This window comes from Manis javanica, chromosome 6 (genome assembly GCF_040802235.1).
Source record: "Manis javanica isolate MJ-LG chromosome 6, MJ_LKY, whole genome shotgun sequence".
Taxonomy (NCBI): domain Eukaryota; kingdom Metazoa; phylum Chordata; class Mammalia; order Pholidota; family Manidae; genus Manis; species Manis javanica.
The window spans coordinates 79,405,908-79,427,782 of record NC_133161.1 but is presented as its reverse complement, the minus strand read 5'-3'; the positions used below and the strand labels follow the sequence as shown (position 1 = coordinate 79,427,782).

At 35.2% G+C, this 21,875-nt stretch overlaps 1 long non-coding RNA gene across 5 annotated transcripts in view; it reads right to left on the bottom strand.

Annotated features, from left to right (window-relative positions):
* LOC140850094 (uncharacterized) overlaps positions 1–21,022 on the bottom strand; it is a 143,202-nt gene extending 122,180 nt beyond the window's left edge. For 2 of the 5 annotated variants that reach the window (XR_012132842.1, XR_012132843.1), the window contains exon 1: positions 20,923–21,022. This is a non-coding gene — a long non-coding RNA (uncharacterized lncRNA). Of the gene's footprint in view, positions 1–632; positions 776–1,206; positions 1,336–6,771; positions 6,829–20,922 lie in introns of all 5 variants that reach the window. The other 3 variants (XR_012132845.1, XR_012132844.1, XR_012132846.1) reach the window with 3 other exon arrangements.
* Between the last annotated feature and the right edge of the window lie 853 nt (positions 21,023–21,875).

The following is a 21,875-nucleotide window of genomic DNA, read 5'->3' as shown; positions in this document are numbered from 1 at the left end:
AAGTTGCTATTAAACATTATCACTACTTTCATAATGGCCACTTATCTCTTTTTCCAATGTACCTGTGTCATGTACCTATTCCCCTGGTAACTTCCTTAGGTCTTTAATTTCCTTATTACTGCTTTTCAACAGTGCTTTTATGAGCATTAACATTATTTAATACAATAATTAATTCCAATACAAATTTTTTATGGGGGTTACACAATCAAAACATATGTATGAATATTTATCAATTCGGTGTACATGTAACACATGTATGCTATTAAATAAATGTGTTTACAGCAAAAAAAAAACCTTTATTAAATATCCAGCTACTTCCCATGTAAATAATGTGATCAAATGTGATAAAAAAACAATGTATGCTATTTTCTTCCTCATGAATATTAGCTTTGGTGATTCATGCTCCTGTAGCTAGAGCCGACCATGCCGTCTGGTGCACAGAATGGGTGCCTTCGTGAACAGTGAGAGATGACAAACTCATGAACCGAGAAACCCGCAATCTCAGAATTCAATTAATTTTGCTCATATTTACTTGATGAGTTGGAAAATCATGGAAGAGTATTAAATGTTTTCTTCATATAAGGAATGGAAGGTTCTAGCTGTCCTTAAGAAATGCATGGGTAATTACTCACAGCCATGGCATTAGGCATCAGTCTTTCACTTCTTCCTTCTGTCCTCCCTGTGCCTCTATGCTATCATCTCAAAACCTTGTCCACTGATGAGGCACCACAATTGTTGGTTCACGTGATCATGCAGAAACATATCAAATGAAATGCTAGAAACAGCAGGAATACATCGAACGAAAACATTTGGTTTTGTTAAGAGGAAAATCACAAAGGTGACTAAACATTAAATATTAGAGGCAGACACATCACTGAAAACTTGTCAGCAGGCTGAGAAAGCACAAATACAAATACTTAGTGATAGTGTCATTAGTATGTGCAACAAACAAAATGCTAAGAGACATTAAAGCATATTAAATGGAATTACATTAACAGCTTCAGCCTCGATTAACTACACTTCATCACTTTCTTTCCTCCTCAAAACCAGCTTCAATTTTGTTGTTAAAAAGACATAATTGCAGATCTCAAAGGATCACTGTAAGGATGAAAGTAGATAGTCCACATAAGGCAAAAAGGATAGTTCTTAATCATAAGAAAGACTTAACTACTTGATAATGAAAAAGTATGTACTAGAAAAGGATACATGGGGCTGGAATGACAACTCCACCAAGTTCTCTCTAACTCAGTCCTCCACCTTCTGTGGGGCCCAATTGATTGGATAGAATTTAGTCCTATAGGCACAGAAAACTTCAAGGAAAACTGTGACTTGCAACTAAGGTTTTGTTACAAAAAAGAAAAGAATATACATTGGGATATGCAACTATTGGTCTGTAATGTAAAAGTGTTGCTATTTAGTTCTAAATTTGACTTGAACCTGCTGCTCATTCCTAATGATATATTCAATATTCATCTGCATTTGGACTCTTGATAGATAATGGCTGACTGCAACATCATAAAATATTCTCTTAAAACTTTCTCTCCACTCTCAATCAGAACCTTAAAACAATAATGCTGGAACAATACAGACTTGTCTGTTCCACAGTCCCTCAATTTTCACATCAAAACACAGACATAATCTCTCTTACACTTTGAAAACAATTGTGTAGTCACTGATTTCCCAGGAAATTAAGCAAGGTTAAATTGAGAACGTTAACAAATTCCTTTCTAAGTACAGAAAATCTCTTAAGTTCTTTCTCACTCTTTTAATTTATCATACGTCATCTATCAAAATAGCTTTTTCCTTTTGATTTCAGTAAGCGTGTCACTCTGTAGAATGCCCTACTAACATATTGTGTTTGGAAACATTGAAAGTCCAATAAAATACCTAGTTCTTCAGTTAGGATGATTTGTTTTTGAACTTCTGACCATGCTCTTTATTTTCTGCAGAAATACATTTCTTCATGTTCTTTATGCAAGAAACTCTTACTAATCCTTTGAATCACAGCTCAAGTTTGGGGGATATGCCATGCCCATTCTCTGCCTTAAAGCACGTGCATATATCCTTGAGAATCTAAGTGGTTCCCATACTAGTTACAGCAGCATTGCTTGGGAGCTTGTTAGAAATATAAAGGATGCAAAGACACTAAATTAAAATCGCATTTACAAGATCTTCAGATGATTTTTGTGTACATTAAAGTTTAAGAACCTTAGTTCATATCATTAGTTGTATTTGTTTCAAAAATTAAGGTACAAAGAAGACCTTTAATTTTTTTGTGAGCAACTCTTGGTAAAAATTGTGATTTACGTATATTTGAATCATCTCCCAATATTGTATTTTTCAATAAGTATTTCATGAATAAATGAAAATAACAGGGAGCAAAGAAAAATTACTCTAAAGAAATGTAAATTTCAAATGCTGATCAAGAATTATTACAAGATACCTATTGATATTTAATATATTTTACTACTTAAAATTTTGAAGGCAACTAAGAGTAGCATCAGTTTTCTAACATTGTTAATTGATAATTATGTTGACCCTGATACAGTTATGTAACTGGAGAATAAAATTATTCCTTTGGTTTTACTAGGATAGAAATTTTAAAAGTGAAGACTCTGCTAGAAGTATAATTTAGTCATAATTAGGATGACTATCTCAAAGCCTCCTTTCTATGTCCAGGGGACATTATACTTCCCCAGTTCTCTACTACCTTGTTTCTTTTAGGTCTGCAATGTACACTAAACTCATTCTGAAAAACAAATTACTAACTGTATTGTAAAGAAGCAGCTTGCAAACTGTGAGAAAATTAGGAATTCTATTTTTCCCTTCTCTTTGTGCATTTAAAATTATACAGTCTCTAAAAGTTAGCATTTTTTTTTGAAAAGCTGCATGTGCATTGTGTGTGTGTGTGTGTGTGTGTGTGTGTGTGTGTGTGTGTGTGTGTGTGTGTGTGTGTGAACACGCACACATATGGGTGTTTTGGCCCGACATCTACACTCTAGATGGTTGGAATATTAAACAGATGTGCCTGCATCTCCCATTGAGAGAGAGATCTTTAAATAAACCTGCTTTGGAAAGCTCAAGCCCTTGCTGGACTTTATGGTGATATTAAAAGCAGCCATATGCCCTAGACTTTGACATTCCATGTTTGAAACCTTATTATGCATGTTTTGCTGCATCCAAGCTCTGGTGTTAGTTTTAAAGGAATGTCTCAGAATTGAGGAAATGCACTACTGATGAAATAAAGTACAGAAGGATAGGCACAGGTTAAGACTAATCCCTTTGGATAAGATGCTTTAAAATATGGGCGGAGAGCAGAATACAATGTTAGGAAAATGTTTGAAATTTACTTCTTTAAAAAGTAGAATGGCTAGAAAATTTAGAAGTTGTAGTTCATGTTATGTTTTGTAACCACACATTAAGTTTCTGTTCTATGAAACAAAGACAAGGGAGGTGTTTAATCTGTTTTTACAATATACTTCTAAAAGCAGGGGATACATTTTTGTAAATAAAATTCATACATAACATGGTAGTCATGTGTAAACTTTGATTCACATGTGTCTTGTTATACTAAATACCAAAGGAATTCTCAGAAATGTGTGTCAAACTCAGTTTTTTGAGTTCATCATTATAGTGTAACTGGTAAATTTTATACATTATAGAAATATCATATTTTACTTGTATGAACTTTGCCCTGACAACTAGTATCTCCACCATCACCTCTCAGTTTGAAAATTCTCAGTCTTTCATCACAGTTATCAAATCTGCTGAGCACATCAGCATCAATGACAGCATAAAGGAACTCTCTTTATGTTTCATTATTCTCTGCCCACTGCATTTAACTTGGAAGAAACAAGTGTGCAGGTACAGAAATATATTAAACATTTCTAATAGTTTTTGGCACATAATTAAACGGTCCAAATGTTAATGCCTGAAAATTACTGTCAAGTAAATTCAAATATTGTTTCCATTAAAAGCAAATGTGAAAACTGTAGCATTTTAAGATGGAGTGAATAATAGAAAAAATTTTAAATATCAGAATTACTGACTTACTAAAATAATATTTGTATCTTTTTTGCTAGTAACAACACTGGGGATCAAATCCCCTGAGATTTAGGATGGGATATATATATATATATATAATATATATTATATATATATATACCTTAATTGAAACTTGTACATTATTTCATTCAATTTCTAATTCACTTCAATATAAATTGCATAAATAACATGATTCAAATACTTTGTCACGTAGAAGTACTGTGTGTGTGTCTGTACGCACTCACAAAGGTTATCCATATACATGTAACTGGTGTTTACCATGGGCTATTAGGATATTTAAGGGCTACCACTTTGTACATTCTAAATTTCCCATGTTCTCCATATTGTGGTGTTAAAGTGAATTTGTAAAAAAAAAGAAATGCATGGTTTCTATAATCCACAGCAAAAGCTCAATTTTGTTCTGTGAACTGTGGGATTTATTTAAACCAATCACCTTTATGAAAAATACCCATTATTCCTGATGAGTAATTCAAATGCAGATGCCCATGGTTAGATTGTGAAATAATTTGATTAAAAAGGACAATGGAAATTTTTTTCTTGGTATATATTGTTTTACATGCTGTTACATGTGTCGGTGGCTTTCCAATGTATACTTTTGGTATCCAGTGTTTATTTATTTCCCTACCACAAAGCCATGAAAATGTTCTATGTGTTCTTCAAGAACATTTCCTTACTATTATAACGTCCAGATTTTAAATTCAGTATGAGGTACAGACCCAATTTTCTTCTTTTTTCTTTTTTCAACGGATATAACTCTTCTACTGCTATTTATTAGAAAGAACATCCTTTCCCTCTAAATTGCTGTAGTGCTGTTGTCATAAATGAAGAGCCTGTCCGTGCACCAACACCCAGCTGTCTAAAGTACTACAGCTTTAATGTAAGCATGAAACCTGGTTGCATAAATCCTCTACTTGTTATCCCCTTTTTAAAGTTGGTATTGCCTAATCTAAGTCCTTTGCATTTCCTTGTGTCTTTTAGCTGAGGTTTCTCTAGTACCACAAAAGAAAGAGTACTCAGATTGGGAGTATTACTGCACTGAATCCGGAGATCAGCTTGAGAGAACAATACTGGGTTTTCAAATCCATGAGCAGGAAAATCTCATTATTTAGTTAGGTCGTTTTAAAATTCTTTCAGCGAAGCTCTACATGTGATTTTAATGATCATGCAAAAAGCATTTAATAGTGTTTTTCTAGGCGGTTGTTGCTAGCATAGAAACATACCGACCACACACTGAGTGATCTTTCTAAATGCACTTAGTGATATTTATGTACATTCTTTTGATTTTTCTAGACATAGTTACATCATCCGTGATAAAAATAATTTTATTTCCTTTTCTGAAATATTTATGTTTAATTACCTTCTCTTGCACTGCATTGGCTACCACTTTCAGCACAAACTTGTCAAGTGGTGAGAGTGGATGTTCTTGTCTTTTTTTTCCAATGTTAAAGAGACAGCACTAAAATTTCAGCTTTTAGTAGGATATTTATATAGATTATTTTGTAGCTATCTTTTATGAGATTAAGGCAGACCCTTTCAGTGCCTAGTCTTTTGAGAATGTCTATCACAAATGGTTGTTGAATCGTATCAAATGCTATTGCTGCCTACAGAGATGGTCATATGGTTGTTCTTCCTTATTTTTAATGTGATAAATTACATTGGTTGCCTGAGGAATGACAATTAATGTCCAATTCCTTAAAAAATTCTAAATCGGACATGTTTTTTATATATACACATACACACACACTCTCTATATGTATATTTATATATTATATACATAAAAATGGTGTTTTATATCTATGTGTAATTAAATAGTGTTTTACATATTTATATATATTATATATCAAATGGTATATGCATGCATACACAGATATGATTATGAATATTTTGCATATAGTTTTTGTATCTGTGTATATGAGAAATACTAAAATTTTCCATTTTTGCAATGGTCATACTATATATTAGCTTGACAGTTATACTGGTTTCAAAAAATGAACTGGGAAGCATTTCCTAATTTTCTCTAGGATTGTTTGTATAAATTATACCATTTATTCCTTTAATATTTGGAGAAGTTCATCAGTGAAGACATCTGAGCCTGGAATTTTCTTTTAGGGAAGGTTTTAAATTATGACTTTAACCTCTTTTAAATTATTTTCTATATGGCAATATTTATATTTTATCCTCAAGCCTAACTAAGGTTAAGAATAGTAACAGAGTTCAGTGTTGACAAGTGAAACTCAGGTAAATGTAGAAACTCAGGAAATTTGGGAAGGACATCACTTCACATGAAGTTCAAGTTATTGATGTTAAAAAATATGGAAGGGTGATATGGAGATTCTTACGTTCCATTTAGAGTGAACTTAAATTACAATTTAAAAAATTGTATTTTTGTTAAGATGCTAAAATGTACAGTACATTGTTAGGACGTGAAATGTCATGAAATGTTAATGGCTTTTGGAAGACTGAGGGAATCATTGATATGTCAGATTATTTTTATATCCAAATATAATTATCAAAATTCACCTGATAAAATTATCAGTTGCCTATATGCTTACCTCCCTTTCTGCCCAACACATCAACAACCCACATATCTCAGAAAAGTGAATGAATTTCTTTGCATTTGTTTTAATTGGTTCATCCATGTTTGAAAATGAAAGACTTTCCTTTTGACATAATTGTAACAATTTGTTTGATATAAATGATACCTACCATAAGTTTGCTTGATTTTTCATTGAAAGCATTCATGCCTTTCTAATTTGAGCTGGCCTAAGACAGAGAAAATGTCATATTTATTCTTTCTTTATTGAGTCTGAAATTTTTACCAGGGTCATCAATGAAATAGTTTCATATGCCACTGCACAAAATGATACACTTATATTGAATTATCTAGCTTTCTTGTAGTTGGTGATATTATATTAACTATCACTTTCTTAAAGCAAAATAAGAACAAATAAAAAACAGAGAAATTATTTGTATAACTTTCCAAATACATAATTAGCCCTTGAGAAAGTTACTTATTCTACTTTGTGTATTGCTTAGCATAGAAAATAGATTTAAAAATACTCTTGAATTATTCATTTATTCAACAATTTTTATTAAGTACCTACTAAATATGGGCTGAGTGTAGTTTTGATGCAGTGAGGATTGGTAAATGTCTAATTACTCTCTTGTGCTAAAATAATAGTAGGCACTAAATATTGCACACCATTATTTAGCATATAATTCATCATTTAGAGTAATGAGCCCTAAGTTAGGTATTTCACAAGTTAACTCATAAGAAACCATGGGAGAATAATGTGTTAAATTTTATTTTTGTCTTCAGGATTTTTATGACATAATTCAATCAAAATTATTTCATTAAGTAACTGATTAAATCATTAGGCAGATCTGTTTTTATTTAATGTTAATTGGGTAGTATATTTAACAAAGAAGTTTTAATGAAGATTGATTCATTATCACAGTTAAACAGGTAACATTTTGCACATTGTTTTAAACTCTTAATTTCAACTATAACTGAATTCTTAGCTAATGTTAATAATTTTTTTTCAAGTTTTAAAACACCATTTAAATGTTTAATAAGTTTTGTACTTCAGAATCAGTATTCTCACTAAATTTTACACTACTTTTATACCGAGGATATATCTTATTTTTCTTTGAAACTATGGCACCAAGCAGAGGACAGACACACAATGAATGTTAATTAAATTAGCCAAAAGTAATTTTATTGTGGAAATGTATGACAAATATTATTTTGTAATGTCATAGATTTAAAACCAACTTAAAGGTAAAAACAAAAATCCTGTAATGGGACTTATTTTAAATAAATCAAATAACGTGGATGCATTTGTATTTAATGTCAGTGTGACCTTTTCCTGTTGTGAATACTGAAGGCCTCTCAGTTACTCATCTTCACATTATTTCTCCTTTTTTTTATCTGAAGATGAGATTCCTCCCATGTTTTAGCTACTAAACAAGGGGCCCCGTTTAGGGAATATCTCATGAGAGAATTAGCTCTGGGAAGCCAATTCACCCCTGTGTTAAATCATTCATAAGAAAACAATTTTACGTAAAGCAAGAATTTTACATTTCTCACCCCTTCTTACTTAAATCTCAGTGAAGATAAACCATCTTCTAATTTAAAAAAATGGAGATCTATACAGTATTCTTATTTTGTTCAGTCAAGACAATTTTAACATCAGCGTTCATGGGTCACTTAAGCAAAGATCAGTTAAGAAACCCAGGCTGAGACACCTTGAGCAATGGGCCTAAGTTGAGACTAGTCTCACAGAAACTGGGAAGCTGTCAGAAAGTGAACTTAATCTGCATCTCTCAGAGCTTACATGTGTCCCATTTCTACCTGTCTCTTATTTGCTGTGCTTTCCTGTTTCTGTTGGTAGAATACCTTCCTCTGTTCATTCATCTCCCTTAAACAACCTAAGGCTAGCTGCCTAACCCAAAAGTATATCATCTGGCAGCCATCCATTATTAGTTGACTACATTATGTGTTCCTGAAGTTCTTAAGAGAAACTATCTGATGGGCTCAATTCAGTCTATGATCTTTCCTCTGCCTGTGGGTTGGGCACCTATCCTAATGCAATCATTATTGTTCAGGGCTATAGATTCTTGTGATACCAGGTCAGCCAAATCCAAAAACACTAGATGTGAATGCTCTGTAACAGGTAATGAGTAAGGCAAGCAAATACACTAACATTACCAGTACAGGGCTGTATCATTTTAATGAAAGCAGTGGCCCTTGCTTGCTGAATAATGGAATGTGAGGCTGTCCCTTTCTTTTTCTATTTTTCTTAAATTGCTTTCCATTCAGAAGTGTTTTGGGATAAGCTAATGTGGCACATTTAAATCATTTTGAAATTACTATTTTTATTTCTCTTGTCTGCCTAGACTGCTTCTCCTTCTTTATTCATCTTTACCTCCACTGTCAAATGCCCATAACATTGTAACACAAAAGTAAGTAAGAAAGAATTACAAAACATATTTTTGAGTGTAATATTTCCAAAGACTTGGTTTATATCTTCTCTGTGCTCTCATCCCCCAAATCGTGATAATGATGATACAAATGGAGGCAGTATAACATTCAAGCATTGCACCATGATATTGGACCATATGCTTAATTCACATAAATTACTTAATACATATAGTTTACTCCATCTACTAGGCCTGAAATAGGTACTTGATATCAACTATAACTACTCTTATTGTTATTATTAGTATGTTATCATTACTACACTTTTATTACAACTACTACTACTACTACTAAACAATCTCTAAAGCTTATTAGATTCTTAGAATTTGCAAATTGATTAAAAGTATTCAAATATAAAGAAGAATATGGAGGGTGGAGCCAAGATGGTGGCGTGAGTAGGACAGTGGGAATCTCCTCCCAAATATATATATATTTTTGAAAATACAACAAATACAACTAATCCTGAAAAAGAGACCAGAAGACACAGGACAACAGACAGACTACATCCACACCTGCAAGAACCCAGCGCCTGGTGAAAGGGGTAAGATACAAGGCCCGGCCTGGCGGGACCCAAGGCCCCTTACCCCAGCTCCCGGCGGGAGGAGAGGAGTCAGAGCGGGGAGGGAGAGGGAGCCTAGGACTGCTAAACACCCAGCGCTAGCCATCCACACCAGAGCACAGACACAGTGCATGCGTGGGGTGCTGGATACTAGGGAAACAGGACAGTAACACCTTTGAGCAGGTCCTGAAGCCGGCGCCCCTGTGACAAAGAAAAGTGAGTGCTTTTTGAAAGTCTTAAAGGGACAGGGACCCCACAGCTGGATGGAAGCATCCTGGGTCACAGTCCAGCAGCTGGAAATTTCAGGGAACTCCGGGTGTACTAACCCCCTGGGCAACAGCTCTGAGACCCCTCATGGAGGTAATAAACCAAACAGCCCCCCGTCCAATACCCTTCCAGGGCTCCACCATAGCAGAGAAGCAGCTTGAGGCTGGCCACACCAACAGCAAGGGAGCTTCCTCCATACTGGCCAGGCAAGATACAGAGACCCAATCTACACGCAATTGCCCAACACAAGCCACTAGGGGTCGCAGTTGTCCCAGTAAAGAAAGGCCAGGAGCAAGTGGAAAGCTGATAGACGCGTCAATAGCACTCCACTGCACCTATCAACATGAAAAGGCAAAAAAATTTGATCCAGACAAGATTAACCAAGACAGCTTCGACATCTTCTACATCATCCCCTGAGAAGGAACCTGGGGAGATAGATATAACCAGTCGTCCTGAAAAAGAATTCAAAACAAAAATCACAACCATGCTGATGGACTTGCAGAGAAACATGCAAGAACTAAGGAGGGAGAATACAGAAATGAAACAAGCTCTGGAAGGACTTCAAAACAGAATGGACGAGATGCAAGAGACCATTAATGGACTAGAAAACAGAGAACAGGAATGCAGAGAAGCTGATGCACAGAGAGATAAAAGGATCTCCAGGAATGAAAGAATTTTAAGAGAACTGTGTGACCAATCGAAACAGAAAAATATCCACATTATAGGGGTACCAGAAGAAGAGAGAAAAAGGGATAAAAAGTGTCTTTGAAGAAATAATTGCTGAAAACATCCCCAAACTAGGGGAGGAAATGGCCTCTCAGACCACAGAGGTACACAAAACTCCCATGACAAGGGATCCAAGGAGGGCAACACCAAGACACATAATAATTATAATTAAAATGGCAAAGATCAAAGACAAGGACAAAGTATTAAAGGCAGCCAGAGAGAAAAAAAGGTTACCTACAAAGGAAAACCATTAGGCTATCATCAGACTTCTCAACAGAAACCCTACAGGACAGAAGAGAATGGCATGATATACTTAATGCAATGAAACAGAAGGGCTTTGAACCAAGAATACTGTATCCAGCAAGGTTATCATTTAAATATGAAGGAGGGATTAAACAATTCCGAGACAAGCAAAAGTTGAGGGAATTTGCCTCCCACAAACCACCTCTACAGGGCATCCTACAGGGACTGCTCTAGATGGGAGCACTCCTAAAAAGAGCACAGAACAAAACACCCAACATATGAAGAAGGGAGGAGAAGGAATAAGAAGGGAGAGAAATAAAGAATCATCAGACCATGTTTATAATAGCTCAATAAGTGAGTTAAGTTGGACAGTAAGATAGTGAAGAAGCTAACCTTGAACCTTTGGTAACCACAAACTTAAAGCCTGCAATGGCAATAAGTACATACCTTTCAATAATCACACTAAATGTAAATGGACTGAATGTACCAATCAAAAGACACAGAGTAACAGAATGGATAAAAAAGCAAGACACATCCATATGCTGCTTACAAGAGACTCACCTCAAACCCAAAGACAAGCACAGACTTAGAGTCAAGGGATGGAAAAAGATATTTCATGCAAACAGCAGAGAGAAAAAAGGTGTTGCAATACTAGTATCAGACAAAATAGACTTCAAAATAAAGAAAGTAACAAAAGATAAAGAAGGACATTACATAACGATAAAGGGCTCAGTCCAACAAGGGGATATAACCATTATAAATATATATGAATCCAATACAAGAGCACCAACATATGTGAAACAAATACTAACAGAATTAAAGGAGGAAATAGAATGTAATGCATTCTTTTTGGGAGACTTTAACAGGCCATTCACTGCAAAGGACAGATCCACCAGACTGAAAATAAGTAAGGACACAGAGGCACTGAACAACACATTAGAACAGATGGACCTAATAGACATCTACAGAACCCTACATCCAAAAGCAACAGGATACACATTCTTCTCAAGTACACATGGAACATTCTCCAGAATAGACCACATACTAGGACACAAAAAGAGCCTCAGTAAATTCAAAAAGACTGAAATCTTACCAACCAACTTTTCAGACAACAAAGGCATAAAACTAGAAATAAATTGTACAAAGAAAGCAAAAAGGCTCACAAACACATGGAAGTTTAACAACACGCTCCTAAATAGTCAATGGATCAATGACCAAATCAAAATGGAGATCTAGCAATATATGGAAACAAACGACAACAACAACACAAAGCCCCAATTTCTGTGGGACACAGCAAAAGCAGTCTTAAGAGGAAAGTATATAGCAATCCAGGCATATTTAAAGAAGGAAGAACAATCCCAAATGAATGGTCTAATGTCACAATTATTGAAATTGGAGAAAGACGAACAAATGAGGCCTAAGGTCAGCAGAAGGAGGGACATAATAAAGATCAGAGAACAAATAAACAAAATTGAGAAGAATAAAACAATAGCAAAAATCAATGAAACCAGGAGCTGGTTCTTCGAGAAAATAAACAAAATAGATAAGCCTCTAGCCAGACTTATTAAGAGGAAAAGAGAGTCAACACAAATCAACAGAATCAGAAACGAGAAAGGAAAAATCACGACGGACCCCACAGAAATACAAAGAATTATTAGAGACTACTATGAAAACCTATATGCTAACAAGCTGGGAAACTTAGGAGAAATGGACAACTTCCTAGAAAAATACAACCGTCCAAGACTGACCCAGAAAGAAACAGATAATCTAAAAAGATCAATTATCAGCAATGAAATTGAAGTGGTAATCAAAAAACTACCAAAGAACAAAACCCCCAGGCCAGATGGATTTACCTCGGAATTTTATCACACATACAGAGAACACATAATACCCATTCTCCTTAAAATTTTCCAAAAAATAGAAGAAGAGGGAATGCTCCCAAACTCATTCTATGAAGCCAACATCACCCTAATACCAAAACCGGGCAAAGACCCCACCAAAAAAGAAAACTACAGACCAATATCCCTGATGAACATGGATGTAAAAATACTCAACAAAATATTAGCAAACCGAATTCAAAAATACAACAAAAGGATCATACACCATGACCAAGTGGGACTCATCCCAGGGATGCAAGGATGGTAAAACATTCGAAAATCCATCAACATCACCCACCACATGAACAAAAAGAAAGACAAAAACCACATGATCATCTCCATAGATGCTGAAAAAGCATTCGATAAAATTCAACATCCATTCATGATAAAAACTCTCAACAAAATGGGTATAGAGGGCAAGTACCTCAACATAATAAAGGCCATATATGATAAACCCACAGCCAGCATTATACTGAATAGCAAGAAGCTGAAAGCTTTTCCTCCGCAATCGGGAACAAGACAGGGATGCCCACTTTCCCCACTGTTATTCAACATAGTACTGGAGGTCCTAGCCACAGCAATTAGACAAAACAAAGAAATACAAGGAATCCAGATTGGTAAAGAAGAAGTTAAACTGTCACTATTTGCAGATGACATGATATTGTACATAAAAAAACCGAAACTACTAGAGCTAATATCGGAAATCAGCAAAGTTGCAGGATACAAAATTAACACACAGAAATCTGTGGCTTTCCTATACACTAACAATAAACTAATAGAAAGAGAAATCAGGAAGACAATTCCATTCACAATAGCATCAAAAAGAATAAAATACATAGAAATAAACCTAACCAAGAAAGTGAAAGACCTATAGCCTGAAAACTATAAGACACTCTTAAGAGAAATTAAAAAGGATACTACAAATGGAAACTCATCCCATGCTCTTGGCTAGGAAGAATTAATATCGTCAAAATGGCCATCATGCCCAAAGCAATATACAGATTTGATGCAATCCCTATCAAACTACCAACAGCATTCTTCAATGAACTGGAACAAATAGTTCAAAAATTCATATGGAAACACCAAAGACCCCAAATAGCCAAAGCAATCCTGAGAAGGAAGAATAAAGTGGGGGGGGATCTCACTCCCCAACTTCCAGCTCTACTACAAAGCCACAGTAATCAAGACAATTTGGTACTGGCACAAGAACAGAGCCACAGACCAATGGAACAGAATAGAGACTCCAGACATTAACCCAAACATATATGGTCAACTAATATTTGATAAAGGGACCATGGACATACAATGGGGAAATGACAGTCTCTTCAATAGATGGTGCTGGCAAAACTGGACAGCTACATGTAGGAGAATGAAACTGGATCACTGTCTAACCCCATATACAAAAGTAAATTCTAAATGGATCAAAGACTTGAATGTAAGTCATGAAACCATAAAACTCTTAGAAAAAAACATAGGCAAAAATCTCTTAGACATAAACATGAGTGACCTCTTCTTGAACATATCTTCCTGGGCAAGGGAAACAAACTCAAAAATGAACGAATGGGACTATATCAAGCTGAAAATCTTCTGTACAGCAAAGGACACCACCAATAGAACAAAAAGATATCCTACAGTATGGGAGAATATATTCGAAAATGACAGATCCGATAAAGGGTTGACATCCAAAATATATAAAGAGCTCACACACCTCAACAAACAAAAAGCAAATAATCCAATTAAAAAATGGGCAGAGGAGCTGAATAGACAGTTCTCTAAAGAAGAAATTCAGATGGCCAACAGACACATGAAAAGTCGCTCCACATCGCTTGTCATCAGAGAAATGCAAATTAAAACCACAATGAGATATCATTTCACACCAGTAAGGATGGCTAACATCCAAAAGACAAACAACAACAAATGTTGGAGAGGCTGTGGAGAAAGGGGAACCCTCCTACACTGCTGGTGGGAATGTAAATTAGTTCAACCATTGTGGAAAGCAGTATGGAGGTTCCTCAAAATGCTCAAAATAGAAGTACCATTTGACCCAGGAATTCCACTTCTAGGAATTTACCCCAAGAATGCAGCACTCCAGTTTGAAAAAGACAGATGCACCCCTATGTTTATCACTGAACTATTTAAAATAGCCAAGATATGGAAGCAACCTAAATGTCCATCATTAGATGAATGGATAAAGAATATGTGGTACATATACACAATGGAATATTACTCAGCCATAAGAAAAAACAGATCCTACCATTCGCAACAACATGGATGGAGCTAGAGGGTATTATGCTCAGTGAAATAAGCCAGGCGGAGAAAGACAAGTACCAAATGATTTCACTCATATGTGGAGTATAATAACAAAAGAAAACTGAAGGAACAAAACAGCAGCAGAAGCACAGAACCCAAGAATGGACTAATAGTTACCAAAGGGAAAGGGACTGGGGAGGACAGGTGGGAAGGGAGGGATAAAGGCAGGAAAAAAAGAAAGGGGGCATTACAATTAGCATGTATAGTGTAGGGGGGGCACGGGGAGGGCTGTGCAACACAGAGAAGACAAGTAGTGATTTTACAGCATCTTACTATGTTGGTGGACCGTGACTGTGAACGGGGATGTGGGGGGGACTTGGTGAAGGGGGAGCCTAGTAAACATAATGTCTTTCATGTAACTGTAGATTAATGATACCAAAATAAAATTAAAAAAAAGAAGAATATGTAAAATTTTAACATGAGCCTCATTAATAACTTCCTATCAACTTTACCTTTGCTGACTTTGTGCCCATGGGGAAAATTCTATCTGCTGAATTGAGATTCACAAAAACACTTCTGCTCTGTTTACCATACAAAATGTCATTTTCAGGGCAGTACATCACTGTATTTACCATCTAAATCTTCCCTTCTAATGCTCCATTTTAATCTTGATTAACAGTTTAGAATACAATTCTTAAAGGAAAGAATGTAGAAATGAAGGGACGATATTGGACAATGTTTAAAAAGAAAGCACATGTCAGTTTCTTTATAAAACCTTAGTTGTCTATTTCATAAAAACAATATAAACGATTAAAATGTGAATCAAGCATGCACATAAATATAAACACAGAACAATCTTTTCCACTGAGATAATTCACATAATGGCAACCCTTGATTTGCCTCAAATCTTGGTTTTATGTAACTGTTCATAGCACAAGTGCAAATCAAGAAGAAGGTCTTTTTTAGATCAGTGTTAAATCTGAAGATACATGACAGCTCAGTTGCTAGAAAAGAACATTCTTTGGTGCCTACAATCTTGTTTCCAAGGAGGGCATTCTCCCAGCCTCCTCACTAAACTCTTTCCAGGAAGGGCTCTTTGAGCACGGCAGCTGGTTTAGAGCAGTCATGACATGTAAATTCTGTAGCTAGTTATCCTCAGGAGGAGGATTATGAAACAGGTGTATGGGAAAGCTTGTATTTACATGTGACAACAGTAATTTAGGTGGAGATGACAGAAATTAGACTTTTCTTTCACCCTTATAAAAGCCTAATATTATTTAACTGAAACCATTATATATTGCTCCAAATACATAAAATAAAATAACCTCAGTTATAAATATTTGAAACCAAATAGATGTTTTCTTTAACTTCAGCCAAATTACCTTGTAGTGTTTTGTTTGGTTGGGGCTTTTTTGTCTCTTGCTTTGCTTATCTGGTCAACAAGACTTTTATTCTGACAAACAGTTTATAGAAAATTTACAGAATGTCTTTCTGAGGTCACTGTATTAAGTATTTTCAACCAATCCCTGTCCCAAGCCTATGTTTTTGTTGTTGTTTCTCTTGTCACAGTAGAAAAAACGCTTATGATGTAAGTTATTTTAGAGACATTATATATTTTATACTTCTGGCAGGATTGTGCTCTTTATTCTGTCCTCTCATCATTTAAGTGGAGATGAGTTACGTAAATCTACTATACTCAGTAAAAGTAGAATAGAACATAATGTAATAATATCACATGTTGCTCAATTTATTTACAAATAAAAGAACAAGTATTTGCATTTGTACTGCCACACAACTTATAGCATGTTTTAGACACTAGTCTCTTGGGTGGATAAGTGCCAGAACTTATGCTATTGGATAGGAGTTGCCATTTAATTTGAGAGTCAGAGTACAAGGAACATAGCTAAGAGAAGGGGTAGGTACGATATTTCCAGAAAAGTGGAACCAAGTTACTAATTCACTGACTTATTCATTTAACTTGTCTTGCAAACACCCCACACTAAGTCCTATTGGATACTGAGGGAGTGAAAAAGGCAAGTAAAATGATAGACCTTCCTTTAATTCATTTGAATTATAGAAGAGAGAACACCCTCATTTGCATGATGAGTGTAAAGGAGTGCACAGGAATGAGTTATGAGAAACATTTTGAGTAATGAGCTGAGCAGAAAACTGGCAGTCTCAGACCACCACATTGTTGTTACATATGAGCTTCTCGGAAATCTCATCTCAGCAGCAAGGCTAGGAAGAATGCCAGATGGTGCTGTGACTTTTAAATCCCATCCCTGGGTCAAAGTTGATGACCAGATGTAACAGATCTGGAATAAGGAGTTTTAAGCCATACAGAAAGGGATTTCTAAACAGACAGACACAAACTCATTTTACATATTTTAGGAAGGCTGGAATTCTGTTGTATCTTTAGTAAGCTATGACCATTGTATCTGTTTTCCAAGTAGCCTTTAAAAGATAAAGGTATTTTTGTTCTCCCTTTAATTGTAGTGTAGTTGATATACAATATTATATTGGTTCAAGTGTATTTCACAGTGGTTCAACAGTCACACACATTATTAAATCCTAGCTCCAACTAGTAGAGTTCCTATCTGTCAACATAGGAAGATGCTACAGAACCATTGGCTGTATTCTCCATGCTGCACTTCAATCCCAGTGACCAATTTAGATTATGATCGAGATTTTTGTGACCCTTTATCCTCCTCATCTTCCCATCCCACCTGCTCCAACCCCTCCCCCATGATAACCACCAGTCACTTTTCAATGTCTCTGAGTCTACTGATGTTTTTTTCATTTTGTTTTTTTTTAGATTCCACAGATAAGTGAAATCATATGGTATTTATCCTTCTCTGCCTGGCTAATTTCATTTAGCATAATAGACTCTAAGTCCTTCTATGTTGTCACAAATGGCAGGATTTCTTTCCAAAAGTTAAAAATAATATCAAGAGAGCCACTACTTGTAGACTCATGTTAATAAAACTTAGAGAACTCCATTTTTTTTAAAAAATATTGTAATATACTAGCTTGATTATTAACCTAGCGGTAATGCCAGTAAGTCTTCATGTGTCAGACCCAAACCTCTTATTATATTATAAATATTCAGAATATTTTTCTTCCAAATTCCCATCCCCTTTTAAGGTACTTAGCCCCTTGACTTGCTCTCAGTCTCCTATGCAGATTTCCCTTTCTTAGGTCTTAGTTCAGGTCTATAAATATTTTTTCCCCACTTCTTGTACCTGTCATCCAAATCAAAACCCTCTGAGATACCCATTTCCCTGAAGCATAAGGTCTGGATATCTGAATAGCCCTCTGGAAATAAAACAGTGAGATACTAAATCAATGAAAACAGGCATGTTAATTCATTACTGGTCTCATTAGAAAAGTAAACATTTTTAGGGACAAATAAAACAAAAAACCACAATAAAAATAGTAAGGCAAAATGAAAAGAAAAAAGAAACTAAAATGAATAAAACATTCAGGTAAGAGTTTACATCAACAGATCTGCAATAAAGAAATTTCTCTTAGATATACTTATGAAGGAAAAGAACCTGAGATGCCAAAGGGAATAATGAGCAAAGAAACTAGTAACTATGAAAGTAAAATGAAGTATGTGTTTTCTATATATGACAGTAATAGTAGTAATAGTATAGTCTAATTGTATGTTTAACAAGAATACAAATAAAATTATATATAGCAAAAACATATAAATGAGGAAAGAAGAGATTCAAGTGTTCTAAGTACCTTGTACTTTCGGCAGTGGATTGAGATACTAAATAACTTTAGAGAATTGTTAAGTTAAATATATATGATAAAATTACGAAGTATTTCTATTCAAAGGGAGATTAAAAGGAAAAAGCAATCAGTATGCCAAAAAAAGTAAAATATAAGAAAAATGGAAAAAAGGCGATACATTTAGAATAAAAAAATGGTAGAAATGAGTCTAAATATATCAGTTATCACAACATGTAATAGGCCAAGTATAACAGAGAAGTGACACGTCATCATATAAGACAATGAAGTAAAATCTATCCACGTGTATACTACCTGTATAAGAATAATATGGGATAAGCAGAAACATATTCAATGGTCAAACTATGAGGTATAATTAGTCAATGCCAGAGTACAGGACATTCCAAGGACAACTGTCCACAAGTCAGTACCATGAAAATGCCAGCAAAGTCGGCGTCAGAAACAGCTCAATAGTAAAATCTACCTAAGTATGCCTTCAGAGAACTGCCAAATTCAACAGTTACACCTTATTTCAATCATGATTTAGGCCAACCGTCAAAAGACCTACTTTAGGCAGTGAGGGGAATCTGAACAGGAGAATAATGATGAAGTCAGCTCGAGTTGGAAAAGCTAATTTTGAAACTGGAGTAACTGAAGGTTCAGGGGTTGGTTCAATGATACAGAGTACACACTTAGGATGCAGGCACTATAACGTCACAATCTGCCTCTTCAATGATAGATAAGGAATCATTACCCAGGAGGTTAACTATTTCCCATAAATGGTGTGTACAGCTGAAACATTTTATATGTTTCTTGGCTGTATGTTGACTTGTCAGGTCTAAGGTTCCCAGATGAGGTGAGGGCCCAGATGTCCACTTATTCAGTAGAAAAGATAATGCATTCATTCTGAAAGAATGAAATTTGAAATCTATTCTCTCTTGCCAGGTCCTCCTGGCCAATTTATTATCATGTTCATGCATCGTGACCAGACACTCAAATACATGCAATTTGTGATTAAACAAAGTTGAAGTTGCCCATGCAAGGGAAAATACAGGTGAATACTGGGTGGAAAATATTCTAGGCTGTCTGCTATAACTATTACATGAGTCATATCTCTTCATCTTTTGGGGCCTTATTTATAAAGTTCATTTGAATTTGGCTTTTTTTTGAGATTGCTGCTTATTAAATCATATCTCACATCTGTATATTTAAGATGTACCCTGCGTCTGGAAGCTTTCCTTGAGTGGTCTGCACTGTAAAATGACACATACGTTTGTGTTCCAACAGTGCCTTACATTATGACTCTCACATTTACAACTAGATTGTCATTGCTTTGTTTTTCACTGAACCTGAAGCCTCTTATTCATCTTTATTTCCTCAATGTCCATCATGGAGCCAATACATAATGTATATTCATTAAATATTTACTGCAAGTATGAGTAGTATCTCATTAAATTATAAATAATATTTTTATAGCTTATCTGTATCATTATGTAACATAGTTTTTTGTTAATTGTGCCATCTTGATGCAGTTCTGAGGCCTTAAATAGAGGTCATTCATTTCCTTTTCTTGAACAGCTAATTAAGTATATACTCAATCACTTCACTTACTGGGCTCTCACACTCTAAGGCTCTAGGCATAGCCTTAATTACCCCAAGGCCAGACAGACAATTAGAGAGAGGTCCTATGTCTAGGAGCCACAAAATTATTTATGTTAGCCATTCTGCAGAGAACCTGAGAAATCTTGCTAACCCACCCTACTAGGCATACCTGAACTGCCATTTCCAGCTCCAGTTGCTGTTACTTTTCCCTGGGTCCAACCTACTCTTGGCCTTGCCTGGCAACCTCTTCTAGTCTAGAGCTGAAAGTAACGAAAAGTTCTGCCTTTCATCTATCCAAGTGTTAGTGTGTTATGTCCTCCTATCAAAAGAATCTTTAAATCGTATAAAGCACATGACAACCCTCACCTAAAAGCTATGTGTATTAAATTAATTAATTAAACATTTATACTCAGGACTCCAAATAAGAAATGTTACTTAGAATTTGGGAACAAAAATTCTTTACAATCAAAAATCTTGAAATAATTGCCTTAAAGCAGGCAAAGAAAAACATTGCCATCTACCATTTTTTAACTAACTTTTAAACTCCAGGAAAGAAACAGTTATGCCTTATTCCCCACTTACATGTCTAGGTACATAAAAGGAACTTAGACACTTACCAACTGACTGACTTCAGGACATATGGTTCTCCCTCTTCATCCACAGTTTTGCTTTCCATGGTTTCACACTCAACTGCAGCCTGGAAGCAGATGATCCTTTTTCACATTCTGTCAGAAGGTCAATAGTAGCCTAAGTTACATCACAATGCCTGCATCATTCACCTCTCTCATCTCATCAAGTAGGCATTTTCTCATCTCACATCATCACAAGGGTGATATTTGCGGGGGTGGGGAGAAAAAGACTACATTCACATAATATTTATTGCAGTATATTTTTATAACTGTTCAATTTTGTTATTAGTTATTGTTATTAATCTCTTACTGTGCCTAATTTACAAATTAAACTTTATCATAGGTACATATGTATAGAAAGAACATAGTATATGCAGGGTTGGGTACTATCCTGCTTCAGGCATCCCCTGGAGGTCTTCCAATGTATCCCTCATGGATAAGGGGTGACTACTGTGTAATAAATCTTTTTTAGATTTGCCTTTCTAAGGAACTAATTCATAGTGATTCATTTTTTGTGTGAAAAATTTAGTACAATCTAATTACATTAATTTAAGGAAGTCTTAATAGGCCAAATAACATAAAATAGATCAAATAAAATAGAAAATAACTGCAATTGAATACAGACATGAACAGTTTGTTATTTTAAGCTGAGCTGGCTGCAACTAGTGTTCTTCTTTTGCAGTTTCCAGCATCTGCTGAATTTACTCCAGAGGTTGTACTGTCCTTACATTTTGGCAGAAACATAAGAGAGAACATATTTTCCTTACTGCCCCTCACACCCTTTGATTGGAAGGTTCCACTACTTAATTTGGACATTTTCCATTCTCCTTCTTATAGCATCCATATGCTATAGCTTTTTATGCCTATTAATGTTTTCTTTACTGTGGGCACCCTTCCAAACACACTACTTTGAAATATGGAACTCCTTATTTAGTTATATA